Source organism: Callospermophilus lateralis, unplaced genomic scaffold (genome assembly GCF_048772815.1).
Source record: "Callospermophilus lateralis isolate mCalLat2 unplaced genomic scaffold, mCalLat2.hap1 Scaffold_997, whole genome shotgun sequence".
Taxonomy (NCBI): Eukaryota; Metazoa; Chordata; class Mammalia; order Rodentia; family Sciuridae; genus Callospermophilus; species Callospermophilus lateralis.
In genome coordinates, this window is record NW_027518176.1 from 138,257 (window position 1) to 162,000 (window position 23,744).

General features: G+C 32.7%; 1 pseudogene; it reads right to left on the minus strand.

The window, feature by feature from the left end:
- LOC143641369 (cadherin-12-like) overlaps positions 1 to 23,304 on the minus strand; it is an 89,703-nt pseudogene extending 66,399 nt beyond the window's left edge.
- Positions 23,305 to 23,744: the final 440 nt, after the last annotated feature.

Consider the following 23,744-nt stretch of genomic DNA (forward strand, 5'->3'; position numbering starts at 1 on the left):
CACAAAGGTTTTCTTTTGCTCCAAACTGACTCCAGGCACCCTTTTAATTATTGTCCCCTTTTTAACATAATTTCTCCTTTATTGTCACTGTGACCTATTTCTACCTAACAAGCAAGCCACATGTAGACTTAGGCTGGTTTTTGAAGCCACTATTCTGTTAAAGATTTCCTCTGATATTGCCAGTTTTATTTCTTTGTCATTAAATTCTTAACAATTTTTGGGCATCATTCAACCCTCTTCATCATTCCCTCTTTTTTGAAGCACACTTCTAACATCTCTTACATTCTCTATATAGAGTTCTGGTTTCTTCCACTTCACAGCTGTCCCCTCCCCAATGCCCTTTGTTATGTCCTCAAGATCAGATAAAATTCCTGCTGCATGTTAGCATCATATGGAAAGATTTGGATACAATGCTGCAGCCCAAGAATAACCCAAAGAGGAGTTACTTTAGTGGTTCTGTGTTTAGACCTGAATAACAGGATTTTTTACATTCCTTCTGGTTCTATTGACAATCATGGTCAAGAGCCATTGTCTCCAGCCGCCCCTTTGATTTTTCTCTTCAAGTTAATTTCATCTATCCTCTTGACTTCATTTACTCTATTCACACTAATTTTTTTTTATATTTTAAATTTCTCTATATACACCTTCTGAGTTTCATACTTGGCAAAACATTATGATGTTCCAAAACTTCAAGGCATCGATCTTGTTGCATTCCACATAGAGCTTATAGGATTGCCATGTCCCCCAAAAGATATCTAATATGCAATGTCTCAGCAAGTAGTATTTCTCCTGTTCCATAAATTAAAATCCTCCATTGATAGAAAATAAATACTACCATTTTTTATCCAATAAAATTGTTCAAATCTATACACATATTATCATTTTCACAACTATCATAGTCTTTGCTAACAGAGATCTCACACATATTTCTTCTCTGTATTACTGTTATTGTGTGCTAACTGAGTCTCCCGTAGTACTTCTCTCTGAGGTACCTGCAATGTCTTCCTCATGCTCTTCTGCAAGAAGAGACAGGGTCATGTCTATCACTCACAGGGAGTGAGTACATTATTTTCTGACACAGAAATAACATGGAATAAATGTATAAAGCTTTTAGAAAGTCAATGGACATAAATATGAAGGAAAGAAAGACATTTTAAAATACATATTACCCTTTAAGAAGAATAAATATTTTTAGGAATCATTTCTAAACTTCTTTACATTTTGTAGCATGTATCTAAAATCTTTCCCATCAATAAATATTTTTATCATCACATTAGAACTATGATGTCTATACTGTTATCATAATTCCCATTCATACCCTGGTAGGGTATGACTATGAACATACATATTGAGTAGGGAGGGAATGCAGGTATAAGCCCTGGGTTTTAGTGTTTGTCAACTTCTATGGCATAAGAACTCCCACCACAGATAATTTCAAGTCAACTATGTGTCATCATTGAACACAGTCCTGGGAGATGTGCCCTATAAGCTCAGATAATCTGTTCAACACCTCTTTCAGGTGTTCTAGGTTATGAGAAGGACAAGTCAAGTGGCATCTCTGACCCACAGAATGATTACTTTATTTGGTTTGTCCACTTGGTCTCATTTTACTACCTGAAATCAATTAAACTGAGGCAATATTTTGTTAGTAAGCAAGCTTTTAAAATACAAATAACTCAAAATTAATACTTTCAGCCATATTGAAGCATGTACATTTCAATAATGTGTGACTTAGTGGGTTAGGCATAAACAGGAGGGTTTCTATTTTCAAAGTTTAAAGAGCACAGTCAGTGAAAATACGGAGAAAAAGATCATCAGGAGATTTAAAAATATTCAAAAGGGGATGGGGCTTTAAAGATAAAATTTATTTATTTCTACACTCTTTCTATGCCAGTAGTGCAAAAAAAGAAGGAAAACTGACTACATTTTTTTCTGGACTTCTGATTCTCCTTTCCTTTTTACAAAGTACCTCTATGCAAGTATAAGTTTTACATCTAATACTGCAGTTATAGTAACTACAGTTTCAATAAACATATCTATATTTCCCTACAAATCTAATTGTCCTTTATATTTTTTTCAAAAATTTGCATTGGAATTTCAACAGCCCATTTATATTACTTAATTATTATCAGAATAAAAATCTCTTTCACATTCTATTATATATATATATATATATATATATATATATATATATATACATATATATATATTCAATACATATGAATTATATACTCACTATTCCTGTTACATGGTAATAAACATGATGTGGATCTTGGCAAGAGTTCACATCCTTTCAAGTGCATCAATAACTTTCCATTGTTTATTCATCTTAACAGAGTGCATTTAATATTCCCTTAAATCCTCCTTTAAATATGTAAATAGTTCTTTCAGTTGACTTTATCCCTATAATTTCTGATTAATCAAATAAGATATAGCACATTAAGAATTCTAACATATATTGTCAAATAACCTTATCAAAATATTCCACAAAAATAATACAAATTTTCTTATGATTTAGAAAAAAAATTGAGCACCTTTAAACTAAGATCCTATCTGGGCATGGTGGCAGATGCCTGTAATCCCAGCAGTTGAGGAAGCTGAGGTAGGAGCATCACAAGTTCAAAGTCACGCTCAGCAAATTTAGGAGGTCCTAAGAAATTTAGCAAGACTCTGTCTCAATATAAAAATAAATAAATAAAAATGGCCAAGGACGTAGCTCAGTGGTTATTTGCCATTGGGTTCAATTCCTGGTACCAAAAATAAGTAAACTAACAAAATTTTAATAAATATTTAGACTTTCAAGACTGGGATTGTGGCTCAGTAGTAGAGCACTTGCCTTGAACCTGTGAGGCACTGGGTTTGATCCTCAGCACCACATAAAAACAAATAAAAATAAAGATCAATATAGATATAGATAGATATAGAAATACTTAAAACAAATAAATATTTAGACTTTCAAATTCAGCTGACCTCATCTATTTATTCAAAGGATTGGTTACTCATGAATTTCCTTTTGAGACTTTAATAAGATAATCTGGAAGAGATGAAGTTTTGTAATATTCTCTCTCATGGCAGAGTTTAGTTTCTTTTAGCCAAAACCAATTCGTTAACTGACAGTCCAACTAGCTGTCTCTTAATTTGATTTCTTAATGGCCATCATACCATCATGAATCATGTGCAAATGCACTGGCTTTTCTTTTTTTCTATTGCCTGTATTTGACTGTTGGACTTTCCCTGTTTAGTTGCCCGTGCCTTAATGTTTCACTAGCTATCACTACAAATCTCTTCATGTATAAATATCTGACTATCATTTATTTTTTCAGGAATGGTTTCAATGCACTCTTTGATTTTTTTCTCTCTCCCCCTTCTCTTTCTTCTTCCTTCTTTCCTTCCTTCCCTTTCTGTCTTTTCACTTCTAATTTTTTATAGTTCTATATATACAAAGCTTTAAATAGGATGTCATGTTTTGCAGTGCTGTAAGTATTTCAGTATAGCTTTGGTTTCCCACTAACACTATTATAATAATATTATTTCAGGAATCAATGTCGATATCACTTCTTCCAACATTTCCATTGTTCTGTAATGATATGGATTCCCATCCAGTACATTTATATATATTGTGTTCATAAGTTTATCACTGTTTTTATTCCAAGTTGTGTGATTGTCAGTTACTTAAAAAATCTATACTTGGTGCTTGAGGGAAGAAATTTAAAAATTTATTCTCTTTATGCAGGTTCAAATAAAAAATTATATTATTTTTACATTATTCAATTACTTCAATTCATTACTTCAATAAAACTGCAGTTTTAATTATTTTTCTATTGAATGATATATTTTATTACATCTAATATTTGTTAATAAGATATATTTCTTACATATCAGAATTTTGTTTCCAAGGTTTTTACTATTAAACTTGGTTCTGTGTTGCTCTTATTAACAAAACAGTTTCAAAATCCAGTTTCTTTGTCTATATAGCTCCTAAGACCAATAATAAAGCAAAAATGAAGTAGAGAAATGTGAACCATATGGAGTTAAAGGTAGCTTTAGGATTCTTTCACAACTATGGTTAAAGACTGTCACTAATGTCAGAAATTTAAGTAATAAAGACTTGATCTGCTTTTTTTCATCTTCTCATAACTTCATTTTCTTTTCAAGATTTTTCATACTCTAATGATAAACAGAGCATGATTTCTTTAATTCAGTTATTTTTTATCTTTGTGTGAGAGTTCATGTATCACTTCTTTGCTTATATATCTTAGAAATATTTCTTTGTGGCTTTGATTTTGAAAACACTTTTTAAGAATTTTAAAGCCTTTTTCAATGGCCTTTTGCTTTCTCCCCTCCATCAAGCTCATCATATTAACACAAAAGCCATCTTCTTGCTGAAGTCATTTCTTCATTGGTCTTCCTCTTACTTAACTTCCTTTTTGAGTCCAGAAGATCCCCGTGTCCTTTCCACTCTGTTATTGAGATATCTCCAGGCTCTGCTTCACTTACTGTTTCTGTGGACTTTCTCTACACTACTGTATACTTCAGTCCTTATCACATATAAAAGCTATTTTATCTAAAAAGCAATACATTGCATTTTGTTTTATGTTACATTATTGCCCTTAATGTAATTTATGTTACATTATTGCCCTTCTGCAATAATGTAACATAAATACATAGTGTATACATATTACAACTTTGTAACATTTGTATTCAACTTACTCCAGGCTCAAAGGCTTTGATTAGCCATATTATGGGAGTGTTATTAGGTTTTGTTTGTTTATTTTTTTGTGTTTGGAGAATAAACAGGTCGCCTGCCCTTAGCCAGAATTTCCAGGCAAGATAGGAAGTGAGGTGTAAAAAATGCACTTGAGAGTAACAAGGAAGCTTGTGAAAGGAACTGAGTGATCCTCACCATATCCAGATGAGTAGTATAAGGCCTTCTCTGAACTCAAAGGCCAGGAGATATTCTATTTTAACACATATAACACATATTCTGAGACTGTGTGTATGCTTGTGTATATATAACCACATAAATATCTATGTGCGTATATGTTTATACTCTTGAATTGACCCCATTACTTAAGTAATTTGATTTCATAATATATACTTTAGATCAGCTTGTTAGATGGTTTAGCCACTTAAAATTCATGTAATAGAAATCATTAATATTTTTGTAGCTTACTTACAAATAAAGATCCTCTAGAGATATCCCTGATTGTAATAGATAGGAGCCATATAACTCTCATGCAAAACATTTTTAAAAGAAAATGCTTTCTCTTCATATGATTTCAGAGTTCTTTTTGTAGGTATCAGGTTATTTCCACTTCTGATCCTGTATTGTTGGTTTTATTTGTGGACACTTTTCTGGGTTACTTGGAGGAACTTTTTGGGTAAACATAGGCATCAAAAATAAATTTCCACTCTAGAGAGAGAGTTAATTTAAAAATAAAGTTCCTGGATGAATCTCTTTTACTTTTTAAACAATATAGCATTGCAATTTTATTTCTGAAACTGAGTCATTATAAGAATTAAGTGAGAAGGAACATCCAAATCATTGTCACACAACAATTTCTATGTTGTGTGAAACATAGTAATTTATTAGTCAATACCATAGTCATCATCATCATTATCAGACTGAGAAAAGTTATAAAATCATGGGGCAATCAATTTTAAATCAACAGTAAAATGACAAACTATTTTCATAAGTTTTATACAAATACATTTGCCATTTATGGTTTCCCATCTTCTTTTATAGAAGAAAATGGATGCAAATGGGGGCTTAATAAGTCATACATGCATATGAATACACATTGCCATAATGCACTGTGATAAGTAAATTCTAAGAAATTATGTTGTGCATGTTTAAGCAATGGAAAAAGTATGTCAAATTCATCTGAAGCAAGATTTTTTATCATAACTGCTTAAGAGTCATGAGCAAATATAGCTAGTCTGGGGAATTCTCCTTTAAGTTATTTATGTAGGAAATACATGTTTCCTTGACATTAACATTCAAATAGATATCATTTCAGTTCATAATTTTATGTCACATTTGCTGTTTAATTGCTCCATATGAGAAATGTTTCTGCTAAATGAGCACTGGCCTCAAAAGAATGGTTTTACTGTGTATAAATGTATTCTGTCTTTTTCTCTGACGAATGTAATTCAAAATGATGTTACACTAAAAAGGTTTTGACACAAAGACATGTAAAACTTCAGGCAGTTGGACTAATTTTTTATTCATGCAAAACATGAAAACATTCTTCCTTCAAATAATTCAACAATATCTCCCACTTATTATAATGCTAGACAGTGGTTCAAATGTGCATGTAATACAATCATAAAATAATTTGATCACAGTGATCTGCTAGGTAATTTTCTATTGCCCTCTTATTTTTCTCTTTATGAGTATAGGCAGTTTAATATATGTTATGATTGTTTTAGAAGTGCATTTAAAATAATATTGTTTTAGAGTGGCAGATAAAGAAAACCATAGTTTTTATTTTTAATATCATGTTAAATTAGAAGAATTGTGAACTTCAGAGTTAAAAAACTTGTAACTTCAATTCATTGTTGATAACTGAGTATTTATCTCTCTAAGGGTCCATCTTCTTTATAGGCAAAGTGATAAATATTAATCTAATAATGTTATTGTAAAAAAGAAGATAAGACAGTAATCATAAAGTTCATGGAATAGCTTATAAATGCTCTAACAGTTTCAATGCTCTGTTCTTTCACATACTTTCTTGTTTAATCACTCTTAAAAACACAAATTGAAACTTGAATAAATACCCAACAAGCCTATGGACCTATCCATATTCTTTTACGCCCTACATACGATCTAAAGTTATCTTTCTGTTTCAGTGGGATCTAAGCAGGAATTTGTGTCTCCTAACTATATGTAGCTTCTCTTGAATCAAGACTTTCACTGTGTATTTTCCAGGTCTATTATCCCTGCCCAAACTTCTACAAAATACTCTTCACCCATACCTGTAGGACATGACTTGCTGCCTGCTTCCCAGTCTTGGGGCCGCACATGTGGCTGGGATGGCGCCTGGCAATCAGCCAGTAGGTAGTGTGGTGGTGACAGAAAAAACAGACCACCTCCAGGATAGGTCCAGTACTCTTCCACCCTTTTGAATAGCTTATGCCTTCCCTTACAGAACATGGGAAGGGTGTATAAGTGAACTCACCCCACCCCTCTGACCTTTATCCTGATTGGCTCCTGAGCATTATATTAGCTGTGTGTACTTCCTCAATAAACAAGATCCTGCTTTGAAGGTCTCCCTAGCGTGTCTGATTGTCTTTCGGCGAGGGAGGGCAGGGTGTGGGTGCCTGGGTGGCGAAGGCCAATCAACCTTTGCCTTTCTTGGCTCATCCTGGTCAGGGCATGCTTTCCCCATGTCTCCCGCAGGTCAGGAGGAAACCAGGGGCTAAAACCCTGACACATACCCACTAATAGGACATCTTTCCACTGGTAGTGGTTTTGAATTTCTGACCTGGAAACACCACTATCACCCATATAAATAAGAATATCACATTTCCCAGAACGTATTTGCTACACTATAGATTCCACAGGCTTTATATACACAAAACCTGAATCTGAACCCATGTTTAATATTGCACATTTTACATGCAAACAGAAAAATCTCTCAATCCATACTGCTCAATAATCTATCACAGCTTGCCGAATTTAAAGCAGACATAAAAAAAAAAAATAAAACAGAAAGAAAGAAATAAGAAAGAACTACAGGAAAAAAGAAAAGAAAAAACATGGATAGCTTTTAGAATTTGAACCATATTCTTTAATGAGATCATATAATAGGTAATCAAAGTAATTATTTGTTTCTCCTTTTAATGTTTTTTCTGTTTCCCTCAATAAAAAAGTAAGAAAAAATATTGCTTTAAGGAATTTTGTGTTATTGCTCATAACGTTATCTAGTAAACTTTGTTATATACTTTCCATGTTCTAAAGTTTGGTGTTATCTTTGAAACAAATTCATACATTTTTTTTAAATTGACAGAAACTATGTATGTTTAGCATGAATCACATGGCATTTTTTAATATGTGTCCTGGTAGAATGGTTCAATTGACTAATCAACATATGCATTAAAGTATAATGATTTCTAAATGCCATTCCAAACATTTGGCAATTAGACTTTCTGATTACTAAATAAAAATATATACCAATGAAGAAAATATAGGTTGAAACTATAAAGAAAAAAGTGACAAAGCATTCAAATATGAAAACATGTAGCCAAAGCAATAAAACATACAATTATTTAAATATTCTTAGTGCTACAGATTTTAGTAGATGAACTCCCTAATTGTCCTTCTGAAGTGGAAAAAGAAAAATCATTTTGGTTTTTAAACTCTCTAGACAAAAAAACTACCTGATGACTTAATCAAATTTCTTATAAAACTATGACTAAAACCATTCAGCATCAATATTCTAACTCTGAGGAACAGAGAAATAATTCCCCAAAATGCACTGGGAAGTGAATAGGTACGGATTGGTGTTAAATGTAATACTGTAACAGAAAACTAGATGAAATACAAGTGAGAAATACTCATTTTCAAAGGGAAACACAGAGTTATAGAGAGGATACAGGTGTGAACCATTCTATTATCAAAAGAAACTGTAGCAATTTTCACCTATTGCAAAACTAAAATGAAATAACAAGTCAGAACTAAAATAATAAAATATCATCAATATCATCCTATTCACAAAAGTATATGAAAATAGTTCCATGTGTATATTTACAAAAATGGAGTCACAGAATTATTATCTTAAATATATAATAAAAAATATGATGGTACATGTGTTATAAATAGGATGCCTTATATCAGATTATGTATATTTGTGTTACGTCTTAAATTAATAATGTATCACGGTAAGATCCCACCCAAATAACTATAAATATTTTGTTTTAGTTAACATTGATTTAATAAGTCTGATTGTTCAATTATTAACTCTATTTTCTATTAAAATAATATGGGATGTGAAATACATTGAAATTATAAATTCTGAAGTCATGCAATTTTTATCTGTTGACTTATGTTCCCTGAAACCAAAAAAAAAATGTCTGGGAAATGATTTTAATTGCTAATGCATTATATAACATTGTAATTTAATAATTTCAAATGGCTCTGCAAATTTTGAGTTAGGGTAAATTACATACTTTTGGGGAAGTGAATTGGATTGTCGTTGACATCACTGAGGGTGATGTTGACTACTGTTGTTCCAGCCAGTCCTCCTAGTTGTCCTCCCATATCTTTGGCTTGAATGAGAACTTGGTATTGTTCTTTGACTTCTGTATCCATGTTTGCCAAAGCTGTTCTAATAATACCTTGAGGGGGAAATAGTAACAGAAGACAAACATCACAAATCCTGTACTTTCCATAATAAAATAGATTGCAACCACAATAAAATGATTCTATGTAGATTCACTAACAAAGTTATGCCGGTGAGAAATCATGTGTTATTTAAATACACCTTAAATGCTCAATACTTAAGATATAATTTAATTTCGGAAACAACCCTACAATGAGATATAGAGCAGCAGTGAGGAATTATTAAAAACTACCATATTAGTTCTAAAATGTAACTAAGAACATTAGGTTAAATTTTATTTATACAAATGTGTCTATTTCAAATAAGAATGTTTTAAAAAATTGGTAAACATAATCATGTGAAAAAATGTACATGGTCAATTTTTGTTGAGTGTTCACTTTCTAATGATTACCATTTTCTTCTTCACTTTCATTTTCTAGGATAAATATGCCACTTAGTTTTTTATAATTCGTGAATAATCTCCTTTGCACATTATATTTTGTCTTTCACCATCTCCCTCAGTTACTTTAGCAATAGATTTTTCACTTAGGTATCATTAAGCTTTATAATTGCTGGGACTTCTGTCTCCTTTGTCACCAGGTCCTCCAGCACCTAGGACAGTGCCTGATATTTGGAAGGGACTCAACAGCTGGTTGACCAAATAAATGATTGTTCGAGTGAATTTATCCATAATTACATTTTTAGTCATAAATTTAATGGTTCATATGCATATTTATACATGATGTTCAGTTTCTACTTTTGTGTCCAAATTTAGAACTAATTTATATTTACACTTATTCAAAAGGAAGTAAGTAAAAGCTTCCAGCATTCTTTAAAAAAAAAAACTGAATGCATTAACCTAATTCCTATTTTCAGTCAATGGTTTTAGGGTAAGATGGGACAGCCTTTGCCTTCAACCTGTGTGGCACTAATAGTGGTGTTTCGTAATGGAACAAGTATGTATGACAAAGAGTGTCAACAGGAGCACATAGCATTGAAATCACAAACCAAATATACATCCTCATTTTATCTTTACTTTCTACTTACTATCCAACTACCAAATGCCATTTTGAAGCCAATTCAGATTTAACTGCAATCTGAAATTTTTTTTGACACTTAGAAGAAATAATTATAAAATGACAGCCTTCATTTTGCTAATGATGTTTTATTCAAGAATTGGTACTGACACCATTTTGATTCAATCTGTTTGTCTCCACCTTAAGCTCCTGATGCCTTATTTCCAACTAAATCTTACAACTAAGATTTTTCATCTCTAGTTTTTAATGTCTCTGTCCTGCCTACCTTAATCTGTGTGACTTCTTTCTGAGTTATGCTATCTGCAAATTTTAGATAAATCCCTGAGTTTGATTCATATGTTCATATGCTTACTGACTTGTTCTTCTATTCACTAAGGCCTAGCTTTGCACAATTTATTTTAAATATAATAATTACAAATATATATAAAATATTTTTATTTGTTTAATTCGTTTGTGTTTGAAAATCCTCAATATCAAATTAGAGAGAAAGAAAAGAGAGAGAAGGCAGGAAAGAGAGAAAAGGAGAGAGAATTTTGGACTTGTTTCTTTCTGCTTAGTGAAGTGTATAAAAAAAGCTATGTACTGAAATGAAGTTAGATCAAAACATTAAGATAGAATTGCAAAGGGGGTAGATACATATAACTCACTTTCAGAATATCTGTTTTTTCCTGTGATCTTGTTTCCCCCTGTGATTTTTAATTTTGTCAAGTTGTCCCCATGGCATCTGCCACCCTGCCCTCTTCATCTGCCCTGGGTATGATAGGTGACCTGCCTTCTGTTCCTTGCCCTCTTTTGGTACCATGCTGCCTAACTAACTATAAGGTAGTACATTAAAATTTCGGAAGAGCAAGAATATATGTGATGATGAGAATAATGCTCTTTCCGCCATCACTTACATTCAAGAAACCACGGTTCCACAAAAATAAAATGCAACATTTGCACATTTTTGTAACTTGTACAAATCTGGGGAATCGGGAAGACTATAATATTGAACATGAAAAGAGAATTTTTCATTACATCACTTTTTAAAATGCTGAAAATTTCTCTTTCAGGAAATTATTCCTCTTATGGCCACTTGTGTATCAATCAATTAAAATATAAAAACCAATCAAACAAGCAAGAATAGATTACATAGTTTTGATGTAGGAGGACTTTGCAAAGAACTGAGCTGCAGTACTTCCATACCAGACAGCAGGAAGCAGAAGAAAATGCTTCAAGCCAACTAAGTTTTCATGTTAGTATTAGTGTCCATCCTATCTACCTTCCTTTTGGTATTTGTATATAGATACAGTGGCTGACTTATAGGAGAGCAGTTGAAAACAAACCAATGAATTTTATAGAACAGTATAAATATTTCACAAAAATGATGCCACTTACTTTAATTCATCCCATAGAATTCTAAAATAAATCATTTTTGTTGGATAAAAGGAGACAGAGATAATTAATCCTGGGATTATTTTAATATCTTCTAACTGAGGATATTTCTAATGTATTAATCAAGACAACTAGAATGGGAAGAATATTGTTACATAGTTTCTGCCAATATAAATGGACATATATGATTGAGATAGTTTTACACATTTAAAATAATATAACAAAGAAAAATAGTCTTCAGAGAGTTTATTTTCTTTGGCAATAGTCCCTCAATCTTGATGAATGTCTGATTATTTTATAAAATACAGTAAATGTTCCAAGAATGCCATTTTGAGATGAAAAATAATACAATATTATATAGGAAAAAATATCATAAACAGCATCTGTGATCATCTAGTATATAATTTTACAAAAGCTAATTTTTGAATGAAGAGGTAAAGTTCAGTACTAAGACATGGGACCACAGATCAGGCAAGCCTTGTACTAAAGTAAACATTTCATTCACCTTTTGTTATTAGAATTGAGGATATAATCTTCTTCTCCTGCTCTTCCTCCCTATCCCATTTTGAGTCACCCCCCTTATATCAGAGAAGACATTTGGCATTTGTTTTTTAGGGATTGGCTAACTTCACTTAGCATAATCTGCTCTAATGCCATCCATTTCCCTGCAAATGCCATGATCTTGTTATTTTTTAGTGCTGAGTAATACTCCATTGTGTATAAATGCCACATTTTTTTTAACAATTCATCTATTGAAGGGCATCTAGGTTGGTTCCACAGTGTAGCTATTGTGAGTTGTGCTGCTATAAACATTGATGTGGCTGTGCACCTGTACTATGCTCTTTTTAGGTCTTTAAATAGGGAAGAGAGATGGGTGGGAAAAAGAGGGAAAAGGGGAATTGCATGGAAGATGAAAGGAGACCCTCATCATTATACAGAATACACATATAATGTTGTGAGGAGAAAAAAAAGAAGAAGTGTGTCACATTAGATTGGGTAGAGAGATGTGATGGGAGGGGAGTGGGGAGAGGAAGGGAGGTAGGAAGGGCAGCAGAATAAAATAGACAATATATTGTTATTATTACATTATTATTGCTATATGTATATACGTGACTGTATGACCAATATGATTCTGCAACCTGTACAATCAGAAAAATGAGAAATTACGCCCCATTTGATTCAAATGTATGAATTGTCAAGATCATTTTACTGTCATGTGTAACTAATAAAAAAATAAAAATAATTAAAAAAAGAATTGAGGATATAATAGACACAATCAATTGCTGCCTCCCCTCTCCTTCCCCCCCCCCCCCGCCCCACAGATCTACTTTAATACTTTTCTAGACTTTGCTCCTTGGCTCCAGGAAGCCTTAGGTCTATTGGCAGTGTATTGTCAAGTAAAACAGAAATTGGCCTGGGCTTTTATTCCCATAGTAGCCCACATCCCATTTCTTCTATCCCAGGGGCCCTCACTAGATAATGCCTGTGTCCCTAGACCCTCTCTCTCCTTCAGTCTTAGTAAGCTAACAGCACCCTCTTGTTATTCCTTCTCCAGGTACTATGTATGCCTTAGTGATTCTCTAAAGTGTGCATGTGCTTTAGCCAATTGTAGTTTAATTAAACTAATCTCAAACTGTCCCATAGTGGCATATGAGACATATGGGATGATAATTCATACACTCTCTGTACAGTTCCTTTCAAAATTTATATTTAATGGTTTTGTGTTTGTGGGAGTAAAAAGCAGATCATAAGGAAGTACACAGTGATTTAGGCAATTTCATATGGTGATGAGTGTTGTGAAGACTATAAGAGCAAGTGCCTTGGACGTGGGGGTGTCAGAATAATCTCCTCTGAGGAAAGACTGTGGAGATGAAATCTCAGAGAAGAGGAGGCAGATCTGGAAAAAAACAGGGTGGGGCATTCTAAGGAGAGGAGACAGCAGAGCGTCCCTACTTCAAAGCCCACTGGAAGAGCCCTCAGGCCCAGCAGATGAGAGAACATGACATGAAACAAGACTCCAGAGGGGCAAAACAGGCAGACAAGTGTGTTATTCAAAGACAAATAAGCCTTTTGAGAAAGCATCTTGAAAATTATGTGATCACTTTTCAGTTTCACAAAAAGTCTTCTGACATCTACTTGGTGACAGTCCAGAATAAAAACACAATTTGGGGGACTATTATGCACAATCCCCAAGTTATTACAGATCCTACTGGATTTAATATAGATTTATTATTATTGTTGTTGTTGTTATCATTACAGTTGTTATTATTATTATCTGAGGCAGATTGACAGATTCATCCTGCTGTCTTTCTTTTTCAGCAGTGTAGTGACTGTGTCAATCAGCGGGAGACTGACATTTCTAATTTGTGGGTGACCATGGATTAGTAGCATTGATAACCTAACTTTTAGTCTTGGACCAATCATGATATTAGCCATATATTCAAAATGATGGTGATTTAACGAAAGGACAAGGTGGTTGGGATTCATTTGAGCAATGCAAATTCCAGAATTGTTATATTCCCTATAAACATAGTTGGGATAGAGAAACTCTCAGGAGAAATGGCTTCACTGCAGTCACACACCACCACCAGTCATAGATTCCGAGAGGGTGGCATTTGAGGTTCACACCTTGGAGCACTCTACCTCTGCTATCCCAGCCTTGCCAGGCTACCTGTGCCCCTGTACTTTTCCAGACATCTCACTCTTATTATCTCTGTTCCACAGATGGCAGGCTGCTCATCTTTCTCGTTCCTATGTTAGTGTGTTTTTCCTAAGAAGTCATTTCTGCCTCAATGACCAGCTCCATCTCTGACTCATATGTGACTATATCCAACAGGATTCAGGCTCAGATGCCCGTTATTCATGGTACACACTTGCTCTTTTTTTCTTATCTTCCCTCAATAGACAGAAGGCTGCAAGAAGACTGAAAAGATTCTTAATAATTTTTATGAATGTATATCTATTTTCCTGTTTCACCTTTATTAATACAACTCTCTATATTTTTCCTATATGTAATAAAGGTAAAATTATTTACCTTCACGTAATAGAGGTAAAATAATATGCAATACTTTTAGTGTACTTGATACTCATTATTTTGAAACCACTTTTCTTTATGTTTTGTTGCCTGCAAATCAGAAAATACAAGCATGTTTTTTTTCTTTCCTTTTATTCAGGGAAGATACACAATATCCCCCATATCAATGCCCTGATTTAGCAATTCACTATGGTCTTTTCCCTGTGTATCTATTTATTTTGCAATAAATATCAAATAAATACATAGAATAAGGTTCATTGCAAAAGCCTTTTACATTCTTCCCAATTCATCTTCATGTCACTTTAAAGCTTAATTCTGAGACAGAAATGTCTATGCTATATTTTAATCAATCTTTATTGTGTCATGGAAGAAGAAAATATTTTCAAAGACAGAAGGGAATCAGGTTATTTTCTTCCCTCCAAGTCCTAGAGATTTAGAATAGCATTATAGTTTGGGTTTGGGAGATGAACAACAAATGAATCCCATCATTCACCATTCACTGAGTAATCTAGCCCCAAGAAGTCCCAAAGGCCACCAATGTGTTCTCATTAGAGCAGCTATAATGGTGAGTTTCCAATGATCTTCTCTCTGAAGTCTTCAGAAACTGCAGGACTCTCAAAGTTTTCACAAAATCCCCACCTTCCCACTGAGCTCTCTGATTGTCTCCCCTTAACACCCTTCCTGACTCACTGGAGGAATCTACCTTCTCTTCTTGCCTCCTGCAAATGTTATCCCATCGTAGGTTCATGAAAATTTTCTCAACTTCCTTCAGATTTTTTTTTCCTCAAAGTTATCTTTTAAAACATTCTTGGTCATTTGATCCAAACTCTCATGCTAAATTTGTTTCCTATTGCTTCTGTCACCAATTACCATAAATATAATAGCTTGATACCATATCAACTCTAGAGGGTCTTGTTAGCCTCAAGTCCAGCTGTCAGCAGTGCTGTGTTCCTTTCTAAATATTTTCATCTTCTGGAGGATGCCTAACTGCCTGTATCCTCATCACTATTCACCATCTTCTGAGGCAGCAACAGAAGCAGCTTCTTTAATTCTTTTTTGACTCCTCTGATTCATTAAGAAAGACCCTTGGGATTACTTGGGTCCACTGAAAGGAAACAGGATGATCCCCATCTCCATAGCAGATTATCTGATGGATAAATTATACCTGCTACTTAGCTCTTCTTTGCATATAATATAACACATCTGCAAGTTCAAGCAATTAACAACTTTTAATACTCGGGTTGGGTCATTATTCTATGAGAGATACTACTCCTCAGCATTTCATGACCTTTGTCATTTTCTCTTTAGTTCTTATTGCTATTCAAAACCCTGTTTATTTTTCTTAATTATTCTCTTTGGTTTGTGGTCGCCAACAAAATATCAGTTGCTGAAAGCAAGCTTTTTTCTCTGTATTTTTGGAGAATACTTACTTAGAATAATTTCAAGGATACAGTAGCCACTTAATAAATAATATTTTTAAAAGTAGATTTTAATAAAGTAACAGTTAATTTACCATATGGAAAAAAAGCATACATACATTTTTTTTTAAGAGAGATTATTATTTAATGTGTTTTTAAAAATTCTGGTCACTATTTGCAGAAAAGAATTTCTGATATAATTTTGAATGGGATGAAGGATTTAGTTTGGACTTAGATGTATTATAATTGCTCTATCATGAGAAACATCTTGAATAAGCATTATTTTTGACCAGAGAGTGATCTCTTTAAGTAAATCATAGGCTCCAGGATTGACCAAGTAATAATCAACCTTTACACAAGTAATAATGTGGAGAAAGCAGTATAAAATATATTTTATATATAAGCCTGTTAAAGATAGATGGCAGGATAGGAACAATAATAATAGTGTAAGAACTAAGAACTTTAGCAGCATAATATATATTTCCATTTTCAATTTCACAGCTAAGTAATTAAAAACACTATATAAGAGATCTGTTTTTTGTTATCAGTTGATTTGAAAAGTTACTGAGTTTCATTTCCTTTTAGACTTAATTGGCCAAAAATGATGCATTTTGAAACCATATTGTTTTGATTTTATCTCTCTGACAGAAATTATCAACAAGAACAAATAAGAAGAAGAACTGTTTATTAGCGGTTCACAATTTCAGAGGTCTAGTCCATCACAGACTGACTCCATTGCCCTGGGCTTAAGATGATGCAACACATTATGGGGGAACATGTTCGGTGAAGGAAAGCTTCTCCCCTGTGGCTGGGTGAGGAAGTAGAGAAAGAGAAAGGATGTGGTGAGGAAGGGCCACAGGGAAGATACACTTTCAGGCCACATCCTTTAGTGATCTATCTCCTCCAGCCACATCCCACCTGCCTGTAGTTATTACCCAGTGATTTAAAATAAGATGGACAGATAAGTTTATAGGTCTCATGACCAAATAAGTTTACCTCTAAATATTACTGCATAAACAGTAATTTTCAGAAAACACCTCATACCCATGCCATTATACATATTAGTAAAAATTCTGCATCCATCACTGCATAGATGAAGTTTATATGAACTTCATGTATGCAGTGATGGATGCAGATGTAAATGTTGTCAACAATGTATTTAGATAATAAGAAGAATTAACAAGTTATTTTTAACAGGGAACTCCCACTATAATAGGCCTTAACAGTTCCATAGGACTTAGGAGTCATTTTCCCCAGGAGATGTTCCTCAAGAAGTTTCACCCCTCTAATCAGTCTATATCTGTAGTGTCCATTAGTAGCATTATTCATCATAGAAAATTGTGTATTACAAAATTCAAATATAACCTTCTGAGGACTTGATGGGCTCCACCCAGTAGATGGGAATCTACTTGATACATCTCAGTATCACTGTGGCCAAGAACCTGCCAGACCATAGGTTATAAATAAATGTACATTAAAAAAATTATTAATTAAACACATTACCGATTATGGTATTGATCTATGATACCAAATCCAGTGATGTCAAGCTCATAAGATTATGACACATCCCCTTTTTACACACAAACAGTGTATTTAGATTAGAGAGCCATTGAGAGAGCTTCTCCTCGAAAGCAACACAGAATGAAACTAATTCCTACCGGCATATTTTACATCCCTCTGAAGTATTGTCTTTTCAAGGTCAAACATTCTTATATCTTTCTGCTTATTCTAAATCAAGGCTAGTGGAACTCAATTACACTTCTCTTAAAGAGGGACAATGCCCAATACAAGGGGATCTTTTTCTATGATGAATTCATGGCCAGCTAATATTGCTACACATATGCAAAACATTGCAGAATAGCTAAACATGTGTGCTTTTTTATCTTAATAATGGTGTGTTTCCTTGACACATTTTTCTTCTTAATATGCACTGCATCTATTGATTTTCTTGCCCTTGGTGTGTCCATAACGAGTCCTTGTTTTAATGTTTCCTGGCAATTCATTCACTCTGGCTAACACATATTGAAAGAATGGCTACTTTGTGTGAGCACTCTTATCCTTGAAGGATGGAGATATTAGAAATTTAAGTTTGACAAAATTATATTATGAATTAATATGAAAATAATTTTCAAGACACAAGATATCACAGGCATTTGCATGGTCTTATAAAGTATTGGTTCAAAACATATGGTATGGTCCATGCTGCAATATTAGTATGAAGTTTAGAATACCAAAACACTTTAAAACCTTAAAAAAAAGTCAAAACATAAGAACACATAGAATATAGATTTGAAGATTATTATATCTGAATGAACGATGATAGACTCAAGAACAAAAATCTTGGTAAGGTCACTGAACTAAGGAGGGTCACACAGCCTGGAATATCAGAACAACAACAACAACAACAACAAAAAAAAAAAAGTAGCTCATGCAACTGCATTTTCCCTTAACTGTTTTGGTATAAATTATATAAATGATGTATACATACACAAATTCTAAAAGAATTTAGAAAGGACACATGTTTCAAATTTAATGTAAATAAATTGGCCAAAAATTTCTGGATATAGAATACTAGTTTTATATCTATACCTTGTTATTTATACAATATATCTGTTCATTGTTGGTTGCATAACAATGTAAATATACATAATACTGCTAAAATTTGCATTTAAAAAGTTAAAATGTTGATTTTTTTATATCTTGTATACAGACAAAATTAAAGTTTATGGAATAACAAATATATTGAAATTGATATTAATAAGCTTCCTCAAGTAGGGCTCAGATATTTTAGAAAAGTACAAAATATCATCACCATATGATACACAATGTAGATATACAATGTGGAAATCACTAGTTAATTAATGCAGACTAGTTACTTGGAATCATTTGGAAAAAAACTAAATGCATTAAAAAATGTTAAACATTAATTAATGCATTAGATTCAGTTATTAAGAGTAATATTTTTTGTTCTAACTTGAATATCTCTATTATTAAGGTTACTATGTTCAGCAGTATTCTGATGCCATGCATTAGATAAAATACTACATTATTTTGCGTTTTAAAAAATATTTTATAACTTATAAAGGCTTTTCATTGCTCTTTAAACATTAAGTGTAATTAAGCATTATGATTTATATAATTAGCTGATAAAAGCTTATGATATAATAATATATCATTATATGATATAATAAATAATTCAATGTCTTATAAACATTAAATATAATAAAATAATGCATGTTTTATAGATGCACTTACATTTGGATTTTTATGAATATTATTGATTTATAACTTAAGGCATATATATGAACATGCTATAGCAAAGTATTTCTTGGTTAAGACAAAAAATTATCTAATAAATAAATTTTAAAAAGTACCATTTCTTGATTTATTTCATTCAATAAATTAATTTATACTAAGGTCATGTGTTTATATTTAGAAAAAAAATCTTGCCATATCTACTCAGAAATGTTAGGAAGGCTTATCAAAGTGAAATATCAGTACAAGCATCAATTTTATTTTCTCATGTCTAGTAAATAAAATATAGAAATATTTATCTCTTTCTAAGTATTTATGCACCAGAAGTTTTGATGAGACTCTTCCTTTAAGAATTGTTTTAAACTCTTCTCTACACTCAAATGTGGAAAATTTTAGATAATATTGGCTTTTCATGCATTTTATTTAATAACAGAAAGAGGAATCATAAAAAGAAGGTATATGGCTGGAACAAATGGAAAGTATTTCTGAGAAATTGCAATTATCCTTGATTTTTGATTTATTCTTATCTATCACAAGGTGATAAATTTGACAAAAAGTCTACTTAATTGTTTTTGTGCATGAAGAACTAGTTTTCATTCTTTTAATGAAGTGCCCCATTCACTCTTTTTCTGTCTAGTGGTCTGAGGCATGGCTACTATGAAGACTTCTGTCTCCAGTGAAAATCAATGCTTCAAAAATCTATTATGTACTTTGTGCCAGAATTGTTTCACATTTAGTTCTATATAATAAGCATTATACAAAAATATAAACATGAAATTATGAAGTCATAATGTGTATTCATATATTATGGTGTAGTGTAATACTTTTGAAATGAATTAGAATTTATTTAAAGTTAACACTGCCCAAGTAGACTCAAAAGGAGAGCATTTGTCTTGACTCACATACTTGATATCTGTATGGCATTAATTTGACTATAGCTAGTATATTCTTAACACAAGTATTTAGTTTATCTCTGTATATTTTTTTCTTATTTTCAGTTAGGTTTTAATTATATCCACATCACCTACAGTTTTTCTTAACAGCATGAAGTCATTCATCTTTCATTGGCCACCCTGCTTAGGATATAAACACATGCAGTCTATAGAGTACATAATTGCAAACCCATGAAAGTATTCTAAAACTGACCCTCTTTCTTCACAAGTTGCTATATACTTTTTTTTTCTTTCTTTTTTCTCTCAGGAGTGCTCCTCAGAGACTGAAGTAATTCATATTTTCATTTTTTATCAGATTTTCAATAAAAGTAAATTTGGATATGATTTAAAACTCTTTAAGAAAAAAATAGCCCAGGGGCTGGGTTTGTAGCTCAGTGGTAGAGTACTCACATTGTACATATGAGGCACTGGATTTGAGCCTTATCACCACATTAAAAAAATAATTAAATATAGGTATTTTTTCCACCTACAACTAAGAAAATCACATTTATATTTATATATGAAGAAAAACTAATGACCCAATCTAATGAAAGGATACATTTTAGATGATGTCCCTTCATTAATCCTTTATATATTCTGCCCATTTTTCAAAACTCTGTAATTTCTTGGAAACTTTGTGTCAACATAAACTTCATTGAACAACATCCTCAACTTTTTTCTTCTTCAATTTCCCCCGTTCTTCTAAAATAAATAATTTTCCCATAGTTAACAATAATCAAAAATCTTGTTTAATAATGTTATTGACATATATCTTCCTACATTCACTGCCATATTTACTGTAAAATACCTTCTAAAGGTTACTTCCCCATTACACACTCACTGGTAGCATTTCATGGTCTGAGTTTTAATCTACAATACTCTGTCTAAACCAGAGGAAATTTTCACCTTCTGGATTCTCTTCCCCTTATAATTGCTTCTTGTTTTAGTTAGCCTTTTATCTCTGTCCCACAAATACTCAAGAAGAACACCTTAAAAAAGGAAAATTTATTTGAGGTTCACAGTTTCAGAGGTCTCAGTCCATTGATGGCCAATTCCTTGCTCTGGGCCCAAGGTGAGGCAGCATATCATGGGGGGAAGGGTATGGTAAAAGAATCCTGCTCTTCTTGCACTAAGGAGGCAGAAGGTGGGGAAAGGAAGATGTACCCTTGCAGGGCACATTCCCAGTCATATGTCTCCTCCAGCCATGCCCAACCAGCTTACAGTTACCATCTAGTCCTTTCAAACAAAGATGAACTTTAGGTTTCAGATCTCCCAATCCAATTACTGTACCTCTGGACATTGCTTCATTAACAGAGGAGTTTTGTAGCAATACCTCATATCCAAACTATAACATTTCTCAACAGAATTCTTAAAGGAAAGATGTGTTCTCTTTACTCTCAACTCTTTTTTTGGGTCTAGACAAAGAAGAAATTCACTATCTTACTCTCAGCTTCAAAATTTCTGTTTTCCCCATTGACTTCATCACAAGGGAAAGAAGTGAGCATTGACAGTAAGTTCTGTATGCCCTGCATTTGTTTCCAATTTAGTAGAAAAACAATATGCTTTGTTTCTAGGCAACATTAGTAGATGGCTAACTATTAATAACATATCTCATTGGCATACCAGATTTCAGCACATACCTCTTTTAGGAAATATATTTGGATTATATCAATAAATTGTATACAAATATATATATATATATATATATATATATATATATATATATATATATATAGATATAGATATAGAGATATATATATAGATAGATAGATAGATATAATGTGTCTTAAAATTTATAAATTTAATATTTTTCATCAAGAGTAATTGATCTGCAAATTTTAAAGATAGTTTATTTTAGTATATGTTGACAATTCCCATTATCTTAAGCTAACATAAATAATAGTGCCCAATTTATTTTGCAACTTATTTAATTGCACTATATAAGAGGGGATAGAATGGCTATCACCTGGAGTTCCTGCTTTAACTCTGATGTGACATGGAATACCTTCTTCATTCACTGGTTAGAGTGGATGACTCTCCATAACGATGTATTTAGTGTTCAAAAACAGACTGCTTAGAAGAACAGAGATCTCATGTGATATATCAGGGAAAATAGGGGTGAGGGTTTCCTCAGTGGTAGATCACTTGCTTAACATGCATGAGATCTTGGGTTTAATCCCCTGCACCACAAAAAAAGTGGGAGGGATATAAGATCTTTTATGTGCATATTTTCCTGCCCTTTCTACATCATCCATATTATATTTGACTTTTAAATCTGCAATTTAGGTTAGGTTGTTGTTGTTGTTTTTTTGTTGTTGTTGTTGTTTTGTTTTTTTTTAGAAGTGTGATGGCTTTGAAGACACAGACTACAGAATCAATGGTCTTCATGTCTGTCATGCTCTCCTTTGCTTTATTACAAACGTGTCTCTTGGCTTTAGCCAGCCACTTATGACACTTATACAGACAGCAAAAATAATCTAGGATTTCTCCATGCACTGATAAGCCTAAAAATGGAATGTAATTTAATTCAGTTAAGAAACCTGGAATGAAAAGTTATTTAGCCAGATATTAAAAAAGTAGACTTTTGAAAATTTAAAATAAGACAACCAGAGAAGTTGTAAGTATATGTGAAAATGTTTAGATTTACACATGTCACTATCTATAGCAGATAGGTGAGATGCTAGTTTCTTTACTCAGTATGAAGCTCACAGAATCTTTTTTGCTGTATTAGAATAGGTGATTTACATGCCAAGAATTAATTAAAGTTTAAATATTTGAAGGAGTGGTGATTAGGTTTTCTCTAATAAAAAAATTACCTGTCTTGGGATCAATAGAGAAATAAGGTTGTCCCTGAAGAATGCTGTAAACAACTCTGGCACTGTTTCCATAGGTCGGGTCATCTGCATCCGTGGCCTTGACCTGGAGCACATATGCACCTGGAAAATAAGAGAGTGTGATTCTAGCTTTCTTCCTGTACAGAGTTGAAAGCCATTTCTATAATTTGCTGCACTCTGTTTTCCTTTGGAATTTGGCATTTCTCATGGATGTCATGAGATTTTATGCCAATGAAGAAAATTTAACTGTTACCATCAAAACATCATATAACAATACATCAGAACCACAGTGAGATATCACATCACCGTATTACAAATGGTTAGTATCAAAAAGACTTAGAGGCTAACAAGAGCTGGTGAAGATAGGGAAATAACAGAACTCTTGCTCAATGCTTGATAGAATGCACATTAGTACATCCATTTGGGAAATTAGTGTGAAAGATCCTCAAAAATCTTATAACAAAACAACTTCTTGAACCAGTGGTTCTAAGAGAAATATATCTAAAGAAAATGAAATCAGAATGTGGAAGTCCATCT